The following is a 22,210-nucleotide window of genomic DNA, read 5'->3' as shown; positions in this document are numbered from 1 at the left end:
TAGCAGTAATCAAATTCTCCAAGTCATTGACAAGGGCTTTCTCCTTTCCAATTATAGACAAGGATTCCCAAATACTCCTCACAATATGAATTATATCATTCCATAGTATCTCGCTTGATTGAATAAGGGACATATTTCTCTTCACTTTCTCCTTCATCTCTTTAATTTCTTGGGAAGCAATCTGCAGATCATTTCTATATTTTAAGGCATTTTCCCGAGACATGGCCAATTCCTTTTTAGTGGCCTTTATGATTTTTAGAGCATCATCATAATTGCTCTGAACCTTCTTAATTTCATTTTTAGATATTTGTAGCCCAATCATTACTCTGGTTAATTTATCTCTTGGGTCTTCAGAATCTGGTTATACTAAGATAGTACAAACATGGGAGTCAATTTTATGTTGTAAAACAAAATTCATCTCTTTCATATTAGCAATTTCATCATTTCTTTGTAAGAGCTCATTAGTCAGAGTTTCCTTTTCTTTCTCTACCTGTGTTACTTCTGATGCCATTGGATGTTCCATAGAGGGCATTTTCAATTTCTTTCTGAGCACTTGAATCTATGTTTCAACTCCTTGCAACAATTTCTAAACAACACTCCTATCTTATGGGTTCACACAAATCTTTACAACCAACTTCTTTAGTTCTTCATTATGAGTGATTAGAGCTCTGGAATTTCTTTTTCTAGCTTTAACTGATTTACCACTTCTTCTTTTTTTTGGGGATGTGGTTCACAGACACACTAGTCAATGGGTGGCGCTACGTCCAAGGAAAAATCTGGGCTGATCGACCCCGAAGGGAATCTAGCCCCGCGGCCCACTAGCTAGGCCTGACCCCAAGGGCTTCGGGGAGAATGGACCCTGTGACCTCCCGATGGCGAGGCACTGATTTTGACCAACTGAGCTAACCCTTTTTACCACTTTATCTAACAAGGCTTCAACTTTGTTAGCAACCAAGGTTTATTCAAATCACTATATATTAACTCTCTAGTTTGCCTATGCAAATTGATTTTATCACGCAGTGGGATCTCTCTAGCATCTACTGTCAGGTTGACAATCTTGAAACCTGATGAAGAAGAGACAGTCAAAGCAGAGGGGTGAGAGAAATATAGTTTTAGTTGATTTCTCTCCAAGTCCATGGAAGAAAGCAATCTAGTCTGATAGTCAAAGATGGATTGAGCTTCTAAATGGGATTCCATGCTTTCCTTGACTTTCATGTTCCTCTCTTCAATCTAAGAATATAATTGCTTTATAATTAGAACAGAACTCTGATCGGCCTCTTCTGGAACAAGGGAAGAAGGTGTAAAAATGACTTCCCCCAACTGCAACTGAAAACCCAATGCTGCTGAAAAACTGCCCCCCTCAAACAACTTAATCCTCTTAGAGCCTTTATTTGCTTCTTCTTCCAAATCAATAATATCCTCACTGCCTGTTTTCAAATTCTTCTCACTTGGATGAGAAGCCTCAACCTCCATCCCTCCTGATACACTGCTTTGTCCTCCATTTGCTAGTTTCTCAGCATTTGGTTGAGGCTCATGCACATAAGGAGCATAGGCATTTTCCACCGTTCTGTCTGAAATAACATGGTGAGGGCCATATTCCCATTTCTCACCCAGCTACAACTTCAAACTTTCAAGGATTTTTATGTACTTCTCATATGGCTTGCCTGTTATTTACAATAAAAGGCCCAACTATTATTTACAAAATGTACTTGATCAACATTTAAACTATGCCTGATAAATTCTAAAGAAAACAATCTCATGGGCACAAATGTGGGGAGTCTGTAGGGGGAACTTCTACTCCATATAATATAATCTCTCCATAATCCTCAAATAAGAACCATTCACCTACTTTAACATCTTTATTGAGCTGAAGAAAAGATTGATCCTTTGGTAGTATACAAGGTGAAGGAGAATGGTTTATGATTGAATAGCAAGATGATAGGAAATAAGTGGTGAAATACATAATCCCCTCATCATCGACATTACTTCTTATAACATTAGTCAGAAACACCATTGATTGTTTGATCTTATGAGGATCCATAATATTTAATCCCAGTGCATAAATCTTTCAACATGAGTATATAAAAAGAGATAAGTAACCAAAGAAGGAAATCTTAAACATCGTGTGAGGGAAAGATCTATTAATTGAGAGTTGACCATCTTTTCCCAGAAAGCAGGTAGGTCGAAAATTGTCTCAGGATTCAACATCAAACTAAACATTCCCATGATAGCTTTGTTAATGAAAGTTGTGTCTTATCTTCCCAAATTCTTAGCAATAATTTGACGAATGGGTTTGACCTCCTCAACAAAAGTATCCAAAGGGAAATGAGTGGGTTCCAAAGGCAAATGCTTCCCATGAGCAGTAAAAAGAGGGTCAATTGAGCATAAATTGTTCAATATATGTTTTAGAGGGTAGACAACAAGGTTTCTTCTGAGAAAGAGGTACAGGAGTTCGAAGAAGGAAAACACAAGGCTTATTATATTAAAAGGGAAGACACTTGGAAGATATTATCCCCTAATGTGTTTGTGACAAAGCATTTCTGTGGATATAGAGCAGAGACTAGCCAATAAATAAATTATGGGAAAGCATATGTCTAAGGGATCATTGCAGATAAAATAGTAGACCTAACAACTGCAACATACAAAGGAGACTCAGCTTGATGGACGAGGACATGCTAGTGAAATTTTGTGAAATCTACAGAGCAAATTGGATCAAAGATGTCCCTTTCGGTGTCCATTAAGGGAATATGAGAAGAGGACCCTGTTAGAATGGTTTTCTTAGAAATTTTGATAGTTAGGACAAAGGGGACGATGTGTAAATATATGGTCACAGGTGACTGATGCTGACTGAAGCTCTGAGTTGTACAATGCCAATCCATGGAAGTATAGTAAAAGAACAATGGTAAAATGAAATGGCCCAGGGTAACGAGATTTATGGGAAAAACAGAAAAACGGGGTGAAAACATAAATAAATGCGTACGTGAGGTGTACGAATTAGTGACATGGCGGCAAGATGGAGGAGGTGACGGGTGACATGGTTGTTGAGGTGGTGAAGGAATAATGGTGACATGGCGGTGACGAGGTGATTACAAAATAGTTGAATAGCCACCTCTCGCTCGCTTGTCGATGGATTATGGGGGCATACTCCCATATGGAGGAAATATGACAAAGTCCCCCCGTAATGCTTCTTTGTTGCCGATCTATGGTCAACATAGATGGTTGACACTCTATATAGAGGCACATGGTGGGCTAGCCGTTGAGCATATAGTGTCGTCAGGTTTGCACCATCTGTTGGGCCCCTCCTCTTCTCTCCATCACGCCCGACAAACAAATCGACTTTTAATCAATGTCTAAATTTGGTGAATAGGGACCCACCAAACTCCATTTAACTCTAATTCTGCACTACAAATTAATCAGCGCTACTAATCCACCATTAAGAATTAATCAAAATCCTAAATCAAAACTTAGACTTTGATTTGATTTTCCTTTTTTTTTTTTAGTACACCTATATATATATATATATATATATATATATATATATATATATATTATTTTTTGAATACATGAAGAAAATTAAAACGAGCTACAACATGTAGTATGGCAATAAAATAGAGGAGAGACTATCAAGAACCTTGGCATCCTTCAGCAATTAGCCATACCAAGTCAGTGTTGGGAAGAAGTTTCAATGGATTTTATTACAGTTTTACCCAAATATGAAGGAAACAATGTCATTATGGTAGTGGTAGATCGAATGACAAAGTATGCCCACTTTTGCTCTCTTTCTCATCCTCTTAAGGCAAGTATTGTGGCATAAACATTCATGGAAACAATTTGAAAGCTACATGGAATACCAAAGATTATTGTAAGTGATAAAGATCCAATTTTCATTGGAAATTTATGGACTGAATTCTTTTTTTTGTTTGGGTACTCAATTGGCTCACAACTCATCTTAACATCCTCAATCTAATAGGAAAACTAAGATTGTGAATAAATGTTTAGAAGGATATATACATTTCTTTACATCTGATAAGTAAACAAAATGGGTCAAATGGTTTCCCTTAGCAAAATGGTGGTAGAACACATCCTTCCATACTTCACAAAAAAGATCACCATTTATGACACTTTGTGGATGTCATCCTCCATCCATAACACCACCCTTGAAAGGGAATATAAATTTTCAAGCAATAGAGGATCGCATCCAACACCAAGAAGAGGTTCTCAAACTGTTGAAGGACAACTTGGTTATGGTACAAAATACGATGAAACAATAAGCAAATCAACATCATAGTGAAAGGGAATTTCAAGTGGGGGATTGCATATTTGTTAGACTACAGCTATATAAATAGGTGTCATTCAAGCAGTAAAAGAAGGACGATAAATTAGTTATAAGGCATTATAACCTCTATAAGGTGTTGCAAAGGATTGGAAGTATGGCCTACGAATTGGAGTTGCCTCTATCTTCACAAGTACGTCCATTCTTCCAGGTTTCTTGGTTAAAAAAGGTTATTAGTGATAAGATCCCAGTCCAAACTCTTCTACCAAATATTAATGAAGAAGGGAAAAGTAATACTAGAACCATAAAAAAAAAAAAAATGGAAACAAGGACTAAGCAGCTGAGAAATAGAGCAATTACCGAGTACTTCATCAAATGGAAGAACCTACCAATGGAAGAAACAACATGGGAAGACGGGTGTTTCATGTAGAAACACCGACAAATAGTCAAGTGTTGAGGGAAACAATTCTTTGAAGGGGATGGGCATGTTAAACCCTGTATAAGCATCATATTAATCCATAAACCTCTTATTAAGCCCTAACTATTGAGTGATTACATTTTTATATTATATTGTTATGTAAGCTAGAACCCCTCATGGTCCCATTTTATTATAATTATATCCTTTGTCTTCTATATGTACACACACATGCACACACACACTAAAGAGACATAGTCTCAGGATCATCAAATATTGTCTTGTTCATTATATTTATTGCATAAGATGTTTTCCCCTTGAAGCAGATTGTAATTATTAGTTTTATATCATTATTAGGGTGCAAGGATCATAACGAACTTAAACCAATTAGGTATGGTCCATTTACAGTTTTGGAGAAGATTGGTACTACTAATTTTTTGCTTAGAATTTCCACCCTATATGTTAATATATTCAGCCGTAAATGTTGAGAACTTGAAGCTATCTGAACCTCCTATGATTGTGGATCAGTATGAGAGTAGTCGAGTTCCTCATGTTGATGACTCTGCTCCTAAACACTTGAATGAATTATAGAAAGATGTTATTCTTGACAGGAGGATAAGTACTTTGCACAAGGGTGATGTGGAATATATTTGAGTGGGTCTTAAAGGAGTACATCCAAATAAATCACTATGGGTAGACTTTGGGAAGGTGAGGGAGCTATACCCTCACTTATTTGTTGAGTAAATCAGACTTTTGTTGGTACAAAATCTTCCAATGGGGAGGATTAATCTAGGTGGATCTTTGCAACATATAAAAAATGATGTCCTAAAATGTTGATGGAAATGTCTTCATGTCAAAGAGCTCATCAAGCGCTTTCCAATGATGCTTGAACAGAGTCAAACAAATGGTGTATGAGAAAGTTATGGCCTTCTGAAGTTTTGGCCAAACAAGCAAAAATATGTGCAGGTGGGACATGTGGCATCACCTGTAAATGACACATGGTAGTACAGACGTTGACGTGGTAGTGCGGATGGTGACAAGAGGCAGTACAAATGTTGATGTGGTAAACCAACTTGACAAGTTGACTGTGTAGCAATGTGGGACAACTAGAAGTTGCCACGTAGCAACCTCCAATTGGCCATCAAGGTTTGAGTAGTGGGCAACAAAAAGATCGTTGGGTGATTCAAACCCCCAACCTCCTTGACACAAGTCCAATAGTGTACTGTTTTGCCACCGATGTTAGTTGTAACGATGGATGGGTGAACTATTCTTTAAAATATTTGTTGTGATTGTTGACATAAATGGGAGGTTTGTGGGATCAACCCTGCAACCTCCACATAACCACTCCAACCACATTACCACTACACCAACATGAGACCGTAGGTATTCAACCAGAAATAGCCACATTTAAACTTTATTGGTTATACGATGCAGAAAACTAATGGTTTGTGGGCTTAACCGTATGACCTCCACAACTACAATGCAATGTTCCAACCACTTCTCCAATAGTATGCCTTATTGGGAAACAAGGAATAATTTATTTATATTTAATTTAATGAGAGCTCTGAAATATCACAGTGGTTTGCGGTTTTGAACTAGTGACCTATCTTATATCAACCACGTGTTTTTGTGTAGTATACCTAGGGGGGATATTATGGGGTACAGAGGGAGGTACCCAAGGGAATAGTGTAATAATGTGATGGGCCATAGTTAATAAATAAAGTGGTTAGCCCGCATCATGTAAGGGACCACAAATAGTTAGGAATAATGTGATCAACTCATTGTATTATATATATGGCATTGAGAGACCTGTGATATTGTATGTATGAAGCCTATATAGAGGCTAGAGACTCCCCATTAAGAGATGTCAAAGATTATTGTATTGGCAAGCATATGGCTTGTGGAGTGTTCTCCTTTCTTAAGGAGTGATTATATGGTGTTACCCTACCTCAAGGGTTTTGATTTAATAAAGGGAAGCATTTTTATATATCAATCTTGTTATTTTTGGGTATATCTTCTATTTTCATATATTTGCAGGTCAGATCTACTAAGGAAGGACACTCCACAAGCCATATGCTTTCCAATATAATAATCCCTTGACATCTTTTGATGGGGAGTATCTAGCCTCTATATAGGCTTCATACATACAAGACCATGGGTCTCTGAATAACATATATCTAATACAATGGGCTTATCACATTATTCCTAACTACTTGTGGTCTTTTACATGATGCAGGTTAACCACTTTATTTATTAACTATGGACCATCACATTATTACATTATTCCCTTGGATACCTTCCTCTGTACCCCATAATATCCCCCCTAGGTATAGTACATTTTGCCACTAAGCCACAAAGTTTGGGCATGAAATATTGTCAAACATTATGTCCCTTGGTGTGTTTTGATTCTCTTTAATTTGATGAAAGAGAGGTTATAAGCCATGTTTTAGGTCATTTTGAGAACATGAAAGTGGTTTCTTGGATATCGCAACCTCTGTGATAGAGCCGGGAATAAGTATTCTTGCAAGTTGAAGACCCAATGTAAAAATCACTTTTGCGTCACACAATATAGTGGTCACTCATTGGAAGTTGGCCCAGAGACACAACTCATAGTGGGTGACTCCATTAACAACCATAGTTCTTTTTTTCTCGTTATTTTTTGTTATTTATTTCTTCAGTTCTATCTTTAAATTCACTCATTAAGCTAACTCGTACTTATAATTAATGCAAATCAAGTCATGAATTTTGAATAAAAGGGCAACAATTTTCAATAACAAGAGAAGTCACATAATATATAGAGGAGGAAGATGAATCTTCATCGACAATGGTGTTATGGGATATATTGACTAATTATGAAGAAAATACCGAGGCTCGAGAAGACCAAGCAATGGTGAAAGAGATTCATGCCATGGAGACTATCGAGAAGTCTTGTCCTCATTAGAGTGAGCAAAGGACCGAGTTCACTTCTTCCCCGCTTCCTCGATTACCATATTTAAGTTCTCTTATACTGTTTATTTGACATCTTCTCCTACTCATCCATCATAAATGAAAATGAATGATAATAGAATGATCATATAAAAAATATGAAGTCTAACATCGCTTTAGTTAATATTATGAAACCATGGTTGTTGAAGACTTTGAATGACCCAACCAGCATAAAGAAAAAATTAGTAGTGAATGCAACAACAAGGGAAAAGTATAAATCTCGAACCCCCCCATTTCTTTTAACTTTCAAGTTTTTAACCATAGCGTGCATAACCATTTATTTAACTAGGGGTTATCATTGAACATCATGTCATACTTGGTATCGATAAAATTGATGCTAGACCCCTGATGTCCTCCATGTGCATCATTTAATTGAGTTAGTAAAGGACTTCGACACAAGATTTAAGGATATGCTCAGTCGAGCCCTTTACATTATCGATAAAAGAGCTTTTAGTATAATGGTTTGTTATAGAAAAACCATGGTAATTTTAAGAAGTCTAAATGTCCTACTATGTTAGGCCCCTATACTACTAGTGTAACCCCTTATTGTTATTAGTACAACCCCCTTATTATATTGATGTACCCATCTAGTGCCCATATTGTTACTATTGTGCCCCATAGAAGCCCACTATTGTTATTATTGTGCCCTTACATTATTATTGTTATGTCGGCTCTGATTATATTATGACCCCTTAGGCTCCTATATATAGAAAGGAGGTGTTTTCATTTGTATCATCCAATTATTGTTCATTTGTGTAATGTAAAGGAGGTTGCCCCTCGAAGAGGCTGAATTCTAAGTCGACCAACTATCTTTTCTATCTTTTTGTGAGCTAGTTCCATAGCATTTGGTATCAGAGCTTTGGATTCTAGGGTTTCGCTGCTCCAAATAGGTTATCGTGGCATTTTCGCTATAACTTTTTTTTTTCTGCAATGTTTCAGAAGTGAAAAAAAAACCCATTTGAGACAAAATCAAACTGAACCTCGGGTCCGAATTTCAGAGCTTTTCGCGCCATATTTGCGGAGATATGATCTAAGGAAGTTGGTATTTTTGCAGACTCCTGAATTACATTCCAAATAGGTGTTCTGGGGAAAATCGTCATAACTTTCTCTCTGAGCATCGGATTGAAATTTCATAAGAAGGTACAGAAAGAGGACGGACTGTAGTTTCTTGTGTATATTTTTTAGAGCCAAAGGTCGAAACAGGGACACATGGCACGTCGTACAAGTTCACTCTACTAAACTAGTCTATAATCAGGTCACTGTGGGAGATTTGGTATAACTCTTCCTTGAAGAATCCAATTTGGATCAGACTAGTGGCATTGGAAAGAGGACATAGAGGGCTAATGCAAGTCATAATTTTAGAACTTAAAGAGCCGAAAGTACAAAGTTACAGTCGTTTCAAGATCGAGCTCCTCAAATCAAGAAAAAGCAAGACGAGGAAGTTTGATGGCAAGGATCCGTAAATTGGATACTTAAGATGGAGCAATATTTTGATCTACATGGTGTACCACTTTTATAAAATGTATGTATTGCATCTTCATATTTAGAACCGGATCAATTTTTATGGTATAAAGGGCTTTGTTCTCGTAAACAACTTGTTACGTGGTCAATTTTCATGGAGGAAATGATAACACATTATGAGGATACAAAGAGCAACACCTTCTTTAGAGTAACACCACAACAATTGGAAAGATTAAAAGGGCTTTGTTACATAGTGGAAAGTAAAATTATGGCAACAAAGAAGTCTACCCCTCACAACTATAAAGATGGAAGTGTTGTTTCTCCTAGCCTTCCACAACCTAGAAGGGTTACACCCCAACAATTGGAAGAAAAAAGAGAAAAAGGGCTTTGTTACAATTGTGATAGCAAATGCACTAAAGGTCATAAGTGTGTTGAGAAGAAATTATTTTACATAGAGTATGAAGAGGAGGAAGAAAAGGATCAAGAAACATCAAAAGAAGAGGATATGCGCCAGGACCCAACCCCAGAGAAAGAAGAAATGAATCAGACCATATCTTGTAAAGCATTGGCAAGAATTACCACTCCTCAAACTCTAAAGATAGAAGGACATATCAAGAAGAAAAAGGTGCAAGAAGTGAAAGATCACATCGAGAAAGAAGAAATGAATCCAACCATATCTTGTAATTCATTGGTCGGAATTACCACTCCTCAAACTATCAAGATAGAAGGGCATATCAAGAAGAAAAATGTTTAAGAAGTGAAAGATGACATCGAGCATCGAGAAATGAATCCGACCATATCTTGTAAAGGATTGAAAGAAATTACCACTCCTCAAACTCTAAAGATAGAAGGACATATCAAGAAGAAAAAGGTTCAAGCAGTGAAAGATCACATCGAGCATCAACAACAAGTTCTCCAAATTTTAAAGGATAATGCCACTTTGGTGCAAAATCGAATGAAACAACAGGTAGATCAAAATCGTAGTGAAAAATGTTTTGATGTAGGTGATTGGGTATTTTTACTGCTACATATCAAGCAAGCTATTTATGAGAAGGAAATGTTGGCAATACTATATGCACTTAAGAAATGGCGACCTTAACGAATGGGAAGACACTTCAAGGTAAAAATGGATCATGATAGTCTTAAATACTTTTTAGAACAACTATTATCTTTAGAAGAACAAAAAAATGGGTCACAAATATGTTGGGTTATGACTTTGACATCATCTATAGAAAATGGAAGCAAAATTTTGTTGCAGATGCACTCTCAAGAAAGGATGAGGATGTGGAAGCATTGTTTTTTACTATTTCTATTATCCAACCAGATTGGATAAACGAAGCAAGGGATGAATGGAAGAAGGACGAAGAAGTATGGCCACTTATTCAAAAGTTGCAAAAGATCCCAATTCAAACAATATTGCCAGAAATTGAAAAGGAAGGAAAAATCATATTGGAACCTGGAGCAGTCACAGAAACAAGAACCCGACAGCTACAAAATCGATCAATTTCAAAGTATCTCATCAACTGGAAGAACTTACCTGCTAAAGATTCCACATGGGAGGAAAAGAATTTTATACAGAAGCATCAAGAATTACTCGAGCGTTGAGGACAACAATTTTTGAAGGAGAGGGGCATGTTAGGCCCCTATACTACTAGTGTAACCCCTTATTGTTATTAGTACAACCCCCTTATTATATTGATGTACCCATCTAGTGCCCATATTGTTACTATTGTGCCCCATAGAAGCCCACTATTGTTATTATTGTGCCCTTACATTATTATTGTTATGTCGGCTCTGATTATATTATGACCCCTTAGGCTCCTATATATAGAAAGGAGGTCTTTTCATTTGTATCATCCAAGAATTGTTCATTTGTGTAATGTAAAGGAGGTTGCCCCCTCGAAGAGGCTGAATTCTAAGTCGTCCAACTATCTTTTTTATCTTTTTGTGAGCTAGTTCCATAACATACTACTAGTAGAAATAAATGTGATGTGCATCAATATGCAAGAAAAATTGAAGTGCTCTACTACTATGAAATATATGGAGTTTGTGAAGAACCATCGTGCAAAAGAGTGTACTCACAATTTGGAGAATACAAAGAAATGTGATGTGCCATCTATGAAGATAATACCCATAACACATAAGAAACAAGCCCAAATATTATATAGTATATCACATGTAAACAATATATAGGTTTCATAAGGTGGAAGAGGGGGTGTTGACTATCCAAGAAGAGGTGGCTATGGTCGGTACTATACAAGGTTTTGCTTTACTTGTTATAAGGATGACCACCTTAGCCTCGACCACCATTAAAAGATAAGATCAATCTAAAGTTTACATCAATTATGGGGTAGGAGACCATTCCTTTGAAGATTGCTTAATAATACTAGAGAAGCCAAGGAATGAAAGAAATGCAAATCTTTTACAAAGCATACTTAAACACGAAGCATTGAAATACAAATTTAAATGTGGTCAACTAATTGGGAGCATGAAAAGGGGAGGATGCATGTTTATAAAGAACCTTGATAAACAAAACCTAGAAAGAAACAAAGAACACATACCCGAATATGAAAAAGCAAAAAGAATATGTCAATGAAACCATTGGAGTGTCCATAATATTGGTTGAGGAGGAAGAATTTCAAGACTTCACACACAAAAAGCAACAAAAAAGAAAATCGTTGCCTAGATGAATTTTCAAATCTATTAAGTGAAGAATAATATGTAACAAGGCTAGTTGAATTGAATAATATATTGTAGAATTGTAGGGATGCAAGCAAAGTCATCAAGAATTTATGTTAATTGATTCAAAAGAGAAGCCAACAAATGGCTACAATCCTCAAGTCAACCTAGAAACTAAAGGTTTTTTAATCCCATGGGTTGTGGTGGAGTATGGATCCCAGGTAAATATATGTCCAAAGGAGACTTGGATTAATATGGGGAGACGTGAACTAGTTACTTTTCAAGAAAGTTTCAATGTTGAATGATTGAAAATTTGTGGAGGCCATTGGATAATATGAGTAGAAACAAATATGATAGGATTATCAATCTTAGTTAATTTTGAGGTTATCAACCTCATCAAAGGCATAACATTTGTAAGATTAGTCCGAAGACCACGAGGAGAAAGCTTAGAGAAAATATATCACTAAAAAAATCAAAACAAAGCTCAAAGGAAATCGCAAAAGAATTATCATGTCTTTGGACCCTAAGGAAGGAAAGCCTCATTTGGAACCATAAAATGAAGAAGTTGACGTTAGAAGACTCTGCCAAGTTATACAATGAAGAGACATGCATGCCAAACCTAATGCTAGATGAGAGTTGCATTTAGGAACACCCTTTCTTATGGGACAAAATCCAAATATTGTACTATATCAATGGTAGATAAAGAGTTGTGAGTTAAGACCAAGGAATTTTTGCGCCCTCAAGAATGCAAGTAAGGATAACTTCAAAGTTTGGTTCTTATTCAAAGGCATACCAATTATCTTGGAAAGGTATATTAGGTTAAATCCTAGCCTGATGTCCACAAAACTAGAGTCAATTGTTTCCCCCTCTTTACGATTTCAAAAATGTGAATCACTTGCCATGAATGTTAAATGAAGTGCCTAAAATGTTGGATAATTAAGCTAGTCACAAAACTTAGTAAAATCTTTTATAAGATACGTTGCTTGTTGGTGGAGTACTCATGCTTAGTAATTATAAAGTTGTAAATTACAACCTTTACATGCTTTATTGAAATATATAAGTGAAGAAAAGTAACAACATCTAGTCAAATAACAAACTGAAGTTTGACTTCAGTTGTGAGAGACATATTCATGTTTGCTAAAAAAATGGCAAAAGATCAAGTACCACATGGATATGACCACAGATGTTCTCTAACGTGTTTGAATATTTAGCATAAAATTGTGTGAGATCAAGGAAGCAAGATGAGAGACATGGAACTAACAAACCTTTTAAGTAAATTTTATGAGAGAATTATTTTTTGCCCTCACAAAAGAAGCAATTCAGAGTATGTGAGAACTTATAGAAATATCAACTACAATATCAAGGAAGAGAAAGGAACTTTAAGGTTGATATGGGCAACCTTGACTTGAAATGTAATAACATTTGAAGAAAATAATGAGAAATCTTCAAAGCAAGTAGAATTGAGATGGAAGATGAATTTTTTCTTGGAAAAAATTTATATGGAAGAAAGAATATCCAAAAGTTCAAAAAGTAGTAAAATTTGTACTTGAAATAAGGGAACAAAATGTTATAGATAAAGAAGAGGAAGGCTTTGACTATCCACTTACACATAACGAGGTAAAGGAAGAAGAAAGGGAGTTGGATGAGTTGACAACGCTAAATGGAAGGATTTTAAAAATGAGATCAAAGAAGTTGACATGTCAAATGATGGAAGACAAAAAATGGAAAAGATTGGTTGGAGAAGCAGATGTCAACAATAGTCAATATTTTGAAGGAATCTCAAGATGTATTCACATTATAAGGATTTGAAGGGACTCGTTAAAGAAATGAGAGAAAGGAAAATCGAAGTACCCAATTCAAAAGTTGTATAAAAAAATGTTATGAATTGGCACATAAATAGAAAGAGAATGCAAAAAAAAAAAAACAATTGAAAACATACTTGCACTAGGTATCATATACCCTATAGATAAGTTTGAATAGGCTAGTCCCATGGTTGTACAACCTAGGAAACAATATCCCAAGAGACTAAGGATTTGTGTCAGCTTTAGAGAATTATATGAAGCAATACTCATGGATCCTTTTCCAACTCCTTTTGTCAATAAAAAAATAAATGAAGTAGCGGGCCATGAATGCTACTCATTCATAGATTGATTTTTTGGATATAATCAAGTGCCCATTGCTAAAGGCTAGGACAAGACCACTTTCACTAGAGTTTGGATCCTTTGAATATAGAGTAATGCATTTTAGGTTGATGAATAATGCTATTGTCTTCTCAAAGATAGTCACAAAAGTATTCTAAGAGTTTATTTACAAAATAATGGTTTTCTATTTTGATTACTGAAACATTTAAAGCCCACTCAAGAATTATATACATTGACTTAGAATGATAATAGAAAATGTAAGTAGATTATACTATCTGTCATATGATAAAATGAATATTTACTACCTCAATTAACACATTGTTAGAACATGCAATATGTAAAAAAAAACCATTAACAAAAAAAATCAATTAAGTTGATTTTAATTTAAAATATAAAACAAACAAAAACATGTTTGGACCATACATTATACCATACATAATTTATCAAACATCACTTAACCATAAAATTTAACAAAAATAATATAAAAATTATTTAGAGCCCATCTTGTATTGTAATGATCTAGAACACGTATTGTAATGATTCCTTTAAGACATTAAACATGAAGTTAGTCAAATGCCCCATCTTTAGAATTCCTAATACAATTAAGAATTTTTTTTTTGCATGTCGATGCATCGAATAGAGCAATTAAGTTACCCCCAAAATGGTTCACATCTCCTAATTAAGTTTATCAAAATTGTGATTCTTTGTACTTAAAAATTAATTACTCAAAAGATTGCAAGCCAAAGAAAGTAGGTACTAGAAACACCGACAAATAGTCAAGTGTTGAGGGAAACAATTCTTTGAAGGGGATGGGCATGTTAAACCCTATATAAGCATCATATTAATCCATAAACCTCTTATTAAGCCCTAACTATTGAGTGATTACATTTTTATTATTATATTGTTATGTAAGCTAGAACCCCTCATGGTCCCATTTTATTATAGTTATATCCTTTGTCTTCTATATGTACACACACATGCACACACACACTAAAGAGACATAGTCTCAGGATCATCAAATATTGTCTTGTTCATTATATTTATTGCATAAGATGTCTTCCCCTTGAAGCAGATTGTAATTATTAGTTTCTTATCATTATTAGGGTGCAAGGATCATAATGAACTTAAACCAATTAGGTATGGTCCATTTACAGTTTTGGAGAAGATTGGTACTACTACTTTTTGCTTAGGATTTCCACCCTATATGTTAATATATTCAGCCGTAAATGTTGAGAACTTGAAGCTATCTGAACCTCCTATGATCGTGGATCAGTATGAGAGTGGTCAAGTTCCTCATGTTGATGACTCTGCTCCTAAACACTTGAATGAATTACAAAAAGATGTTATTCTTGACAGGAGGATAAGTACTTTACGCAAGGGTGATGTGGAATATATTTGAGTGGGTCTTAAAGGAGTACATCCAAATAAATCACTATGGGTAGAAATTGGGAAGGTGAGGGAGCTATACCCTCACTTATTTGTTGAGTGAATCAAACTTTTGGTGGTACAAAATCTTCCAATGGGGAGGATTAATCTAGGTGGATCTTTGCAACATATAAAAAATGATGTCCTAAAATGTTGCTGAAAATGTCTTCATGTCAAAGAGCTCATTAAGCGCTTTCCAATGATGCTTGAACAGAGTCAAACAAATGGCGTATGAGAAAGTTACGACCTTCTGAAGTTTTGGCCAAACAAGCAAAAATATGTGCAGGTGGGACATGTGGCATCACCTGTAAATGACACATGGTAGTACAGACGTTGACGTTGTAGTGCGGATGGTGACAGGAGGCAGTACAAATGTTGATTTGGTAAACCAACTTGACAAGTTGACTCTGTAGCAATGTGGGACAACTAGAAGCTGCCACGTAGCAAACTCCAATTGGCCATCAAGGTTTGAGTAGTGGGCAACAAAAAGATCGTTGGGTGATTCAAAACCCCAACCTCCTTGACACAAGTCCAATAGTGTACTGGTTTGCCACCGATGTTAGTTGTAACGATGGATGGGTGAACTATTCTTTAAAATATTTGTTGTGATTGTTGACATAAATGGGAGTTTTGTGGGATTAACCCTGCAACCTCCACATAACCACTCCAACCACATTACCACTACACCAACATGAGATCGTTGGTATTCAACCAGAAATAGCCACATTTAAACTTTATTGGTTATACGATGCCAAAAACTAATGGTCTATGGACTTAACCGTGTGACCTCCACAACTACAATGCAATGTTCCAACCACTTCACCAATAGTATGCCTTATTGGGAAACAAGGAATAATTTATTAAAGTTTATTTAATGAGAGCTCTGAAATATCACAATGGTTTGCGGTTTTGAACTTGTAACCTATCTTATATCAACCAAGTGTTTTTGTGTAGTATAACTAGGGGGGATATTATGGGGTACAAAGGGAGTTACCCAAGGGAATAATGTAATAATGTGATGGGCCATAGTTAATAAATAAAGTGGCTAGCCCGCATCATGTAAGGGACCACAAGTAGTTAGGAATAATGTGACCAGCCCATTGTATTATATATATGGCATTGAGAGACCTGTGATGTTGTATGTATGAAGCCTATATAGAGGCTAGAGACTCCCCATTAAGAGATGTCAAAGATTATTGTACTGGCAAGCATATGGCTTGTGGAGTGTTCTCCTTCCTTAAGGAGTGATTATATGGTGTTACCCTACCTCAAGGGTTTTGATTTAATAAAGAGAAGCATTTTTATATATCGATCTTGTTATTTTTGGGTATATCTTCTATTTTCATATATTTGTAGGTCAGATCTACTAAGGAAGGAGAACACTCCACAAGCCATATGCTTTCCAATATAATAACCCCTTGACATCTCTCGACGGAGTATCTAGCCTCTATATAAGTTTCATACATACAATACCATGGGTCTCTCAATAACATATATCTAATACAATGGGCTTATCACACTATTCCTAATTACTTGTGGTCTTTTACATGATGCAGGGTAACCAGTTTATCTATTAACTATGGACCATCACATTATTACATTATTCCCTTGGATACCTTCCTCTGTACCCCATAATATCCCCCCTAGGTATAGTACATTTTGCCACTGAGCCACAAAGTTTGGGCATGAAATATTGTCAAACACTATGTCCCTTGGTGTGTTTTGATTCTCTTTAATTTGATGAAAGAGAGGTTATAAGCCATGTTTTAGGTCATTTTGAGAACATGAAAGTGGTTTCTTGGATACCGCAACCTTTGTGATAGAGTCGGGAATAAGTATTCTTGCAAGTTGAAGACCCAATGTAAAAATCACTTTTGCGTCACACAAAAAAAAAAAAAACTCATTGGAAATTGGCCCAGAGACACAACTCATAGTGGGTGACTCCATTAACAACCATAGTTCTTTTTTTCTCGTTATTTTCTGCTATTTATTTCTTCAGTTATATCTTTCCATTCACTCATTAAGCTAACTCGTACTTATAATTAATGCAAATCAAGTTATGAATTTTGAAGAAAAGGGCAACAATTTTCAATAACAAGAGAAGTCACATAATATATAGAGGAGGAAGATGAATCTTCATCGACAATGGTGTTATGGGATATATTGACAAATTATGAAGAAAATACCGAGTCTCGAGAAGACCAAGCAGTGGTGAAAGAGATTCATGCCATGTAGACTATCGAGAAGTCTTGTCCTCATTAGAGTGAGCAAAGGACCGAGTTCAATTCTTCCCCGCTTCCTCGATTGCCATATTTAAGTTCTCTTCTACTGTTTATTTGACATCTTCTCCTACTCATCCATCATAAATGAAAATGAATGATAATAGAATGATCATATAAAAAATATGAAGTCTAACATCGCTTTAGTTAATATTACGAAACCATGGTTGTTGAAGACTTTGGATGACCCAACCACCATAAAGAAAAAACTAGTAGTGAATGCAACAACAAGGGAAAAGTATAAATCTCAAACCCCTCCATTTCTTTTAACTTTCAAGTTTTTTAACCATAGCGTGCATAACCATTTATGTAACTAGGGGTTATCATTGAACATCATGTCATACTTGGTATCGATAAAATTCATGCTAGACCCCTGATGTCCTCAATGTGCATCAGTTAATTGAGTTAGTAAAGGACTTTGACACAAGATTAAAGGATATGCTCAGTCGAGCCCTTTACATTATGGATAAAAGAGCTTTTAGTATAATGGTTTGTTATAGAAAAACCATGGTAATTTTAAGAAGTCTAAATGTCCTACTACTAGTAGAAATAAATGTGATGTGCATCAATATGCAGGAAAAATTGAAGTTTGCTATTACTATGAAATATATGGAGTTTGTGCAGAACCATAGTGCAAAAGAGTGTACTCACAATTTGTAGAATACAAAGAAATGTGATGTGCCATCTATGAAGATAATACCCATAACACATAAGAAACAAGCCCAAATATTATATAGTATATCACACATAAACAATATATAGGTTTCATAAGGTGGAAGAGGGGGTGTTGACTATCCAAGAAGAGGTGGCTATGGTCGATACTATAGAAGGTTTTGCTTTACTTGTTATAAGGATGACCATCTTAGCCTCGACCACCATTAAAAGATAAAATCAATCTAAAATTTACATCTATTATGGGGTAGGAGATCATTCCTTTAAAGATTGCTTAATAGTACTAGAGAAGCCAAGGAATGAAAGAAATGCAAATCTTTTACAAAGCATACTTAAACATGAAGCATTGAAATCCAAATTTAAATGTGGTCAACTAATTGGGAGCAAGAAAAGGGGAGGATGCATGTTTATAAAGAACCTTGATAAATAAAACCTAGAAAGAAACAAAAGAACACATACTCGAATATGAAAAAGAAAAAAGAATATGTCAATGAAACCATTGGAGTATCCATAATATTGGTTGAGGAGGAAGAATTTCAGGACTTCACACACAAAAAGCAACAAAAAAGAAAATTGTTGCCTAGATTAATTTTCAGATCCATTAAGTGAAGAATAATATGTAACAAGGCTAGTTGAATTGAATAATATATTGTAGAATTGTAGGGATGCAAGCAAAGTCATCAAGAATTTATGTTAATTGATTCAAAAGAGAAGCCAACAAATGGCTACAATCCTCAAGTCAACCTAGAAACTAAAGGTTTTTTAATCCCATGGGTTGTGGTGGAGTATGGATCCCAGGTAAATATATGTCCAAAGGAGACTTGGATTAATATGGGGAGACATGACCTAGTTACTTTTCAAGAAAGTTTCAATGTTGAATGATTGAAAATTTGTGGAGGCCATTGGATAATATGAGTAGAAACAAATATGATAGGATTATCAATCTTAGTTAATTTTGAGGTTATCAACCTCATCAAAGGCATAACACTTGTAAGCTTAGTCCGAAGACCACGAGGAGAAAGATTAAAGAAAAGATATCACTAAAAAAATCAAAACAAAGCTCAGAGGAAATGGAAAAAGAATTATCATGTCTCTGGACCCTAAGGAAGGAAAGCCTCATTTGGAACCATCAAATGAAGAAGTTGACGTTAGAGGACTCTGCCAAGTTATACAATGAAGAGACATGCATGCCAAATGTAATGCTAGATGAGAGTTGCATTTAGGAACACCCTTTCTTATGGGACAAAATCCAAATATTGTACTATATCAATGGTAGATAAAGAGTTGTGAGTTAAGACCAAGGAATTTTTGTGCCCTCAAGAATGCAAGTAAGGATAACTTCAAAGTTTGGTTCTTAGTCAAAGGCATACCAATTATATTGGAAAGGTATATTAGGTTAAATCCTAGCCTGATGTCCACAAAACTAGAGTCAATTGTTTCCCCCTCTTTACGATTTCAAAAACGTGAATCACTTGCCATGAATGTTAAATGAAGTGCCTAAAAATGTTGGATAACTAAGCTAGTCACAAAACTTAGTAAAATCTTTTATAAGATACGTTGCTTGTTGGTGGAGTACTCATGCTTACTAATTTTATAGTTAGAAATCACAACATTTACATGCTTTATTGAAAGATACAAGGGAAGAAAATTAACAACATCTAGTCAAATAACAAACTAAAGTTTGACTTCAGTTGTGAGAGACATATTCATGTTTGCTAAAAAAATGGCAAAAGATCAAGTACCACATGGATATGACCACACATGTTCTCTAACGTGTTTGAAGATTTACCATACAATTGTGTTAGATCAAGGAAGCAAGATGAGAGACATGGAATTAACAAACCTTTCAAGTAAATTTTATGAGAGAATTATTTTTTGCCCTCACAAAAGAAGCAATTCATAGTATGTGAGAACTTATAGAAATATCAACTACAATATCAAGGATGAGAAAGGACCTCTAAGGTTGATATGGGCAACCTTGACTTGAAATGTAATAACATTTGAAGAAAATAATGAGAAATATTCAAAGCAAGTAGAATTGAGATGGAAGATGAATTTTTTCTTGGAAAAATTTATATGGAAGAAAGAATATCCAAAAGTTCAAAAAGTAGTAAAATTTGTACTTGAAATAAGGGAACAAAATGTTATAGATAAAGAAGAGGAAGGCTTTGACTATCCACTTACACATAACGAGGTAAAGGAAAAAGAAAGGGAGTTGGATGAGTTGACAACGTTGAATGGAAGGATTTTAAAAATGAGATCAAAGAAGTTGACATGTCAAATGATGGAAGACAAAAAATGGAAAAGATTGGTTGGAGAAGCAGATGTCAACAATAGTCAATATTTTGAAGGAATCTCAAGATGTATTCACGTTATAAGGATTTGAAGGGACTCGTTAAAGAAATGAGAGAAAGGAAAATCGAAGTACCCAATTCAAAAGTTGTATAAAAGAAATGTTATGAATTGGCACATAAATACAAAGAGAATGCAAATAAAAAAAACAATTGAAAACATACTTGCACTAGGTATCATATACCCTATAGATAAGTTTGAATAGGCTAGTCCCATGGTTGTACAACCTAGGAAACAATATCCCAAGAGAGTAAGGATTTGTGTCAACTTTAGAGAATTATATGAAGCAATACTCATGGATCCTTTTCCAACTCCTTTTGTCAATAAAAAAATAAATGAAGTAGCAGGCCATGAATGCTACTCATTCATAGATTGATTTTTTGGATATAATCAAGTGCCCATTGCTAAAGGCTAGGAGAAGACCACTTTCACTAGAGTTTGGATCCTTTGCATATAGAGTAATGCATTTTAGGTTGATGAATAACGCTATTGTCTTCTCAAAGATAGTCATAAAAGTATTCAAAGAGTTTATTTACAAAATAATGATTTTCTATTTTAATTACTGAAACATTTAAAACCCACTCAAAAATTATATACGTTAACTTAGAATGATAATAGAAAATGTAAGTAGATTATACTATCTGTCATATCATAAAATGTATATTTACTACCTCAATTAACACATTGTTAGAACATGCAATATGTAAAAACAAACATTAACAAAAAAAAATCAATTAAGTTGAATTTTATTTAAAATCTAAAGCAAATAAAAACATGTTTAGACCATACATTATACTATACATAATTTATCGAACATCACTTAACCATAAAATTTTATCAAAAATAATATAAAAATGATTTAAAGCCCATATTGTATTGTAATGATTTAGAACACATATTGTAATGATTCCTTTAAGACATTAAACATGAAATTAGTCAAATGCCCCATCTCTAAAATTCCTAATACAATTAAGAATTTTTTTGTGCGTGTCGATGCATCCAATAGAGCAATTAAGTTTCCCTCAAAATGGTTCACATCTCCTAATTAAGTTTATCAAATTTGTGATTCTTCGTAATTAAAAATTAATTACTCAAAAGATTGCAAGCCAAAGAAAGTAGGTACTAGAAAGACCATACACACTTCGTGAGATTACATGAACTTTAATGGTTTTTTATAATAATAAGCGATGATATCACTTTTGACAATAGTCTTTTAGACCCTTGGAGTTACATTTTTCACCTTAAACATCTCTGCGAATATGGTGTCACTAAAGGATCATGTCATTTTAACATTAATCTTTTCATATAATAATCACGTAAATTTGACTCCTTTCCAAATCGCCATTTAATTTTTTTTCTCTTCATTATGGAAGTCTTGTCAAATTTTTATTGCAATTATTTTTTATCATAAAAAAATAATAAAAATCTGTAATCCATCACCTTACATTATACCAAAATTATTTAAATTAAAACGATACCTAAACTTTACTAAACGACACTTTATCTCTATACCTAAATCTCCTTTGGG

General features: G+C 34.9%; 1 pseudogene; it reads right to left on the bottom strand.

Moving 5' to 3' along the window:
- Window positions 1-1,230: 1,230 nt before the first annotated feature.
- The window catches only part of LOC149233699 (nucleoside diphosphate kinase 1-like), a 46,812-nt pseudogene continuing 25,832 nt past the window's right edge, over window positions 1,231-22,210 (bottom strand).

This window comes from Pinus tabuliformis, chromosome J, assembly GCF_031772625.1.
Source record: "Pinus tabuliformis cultivar Carrire ecotype Pingquan chromosome J, CPIR1, whole genome shotgun sequence".
In the NCBI taxonomy this organism is placed as follows: domain Eukaryota; kingdom Viridiplantae; phylum Streptophyta; class Pinopsida; order Pinales; family Pinaceae; genus Pinus; species Pinus tabuliformis.
The sequence above is the reverse complement of the archived record's forward strand: the minus strand, read 5'-3'. Positions and strand labels throughout refer to the sequence as shown.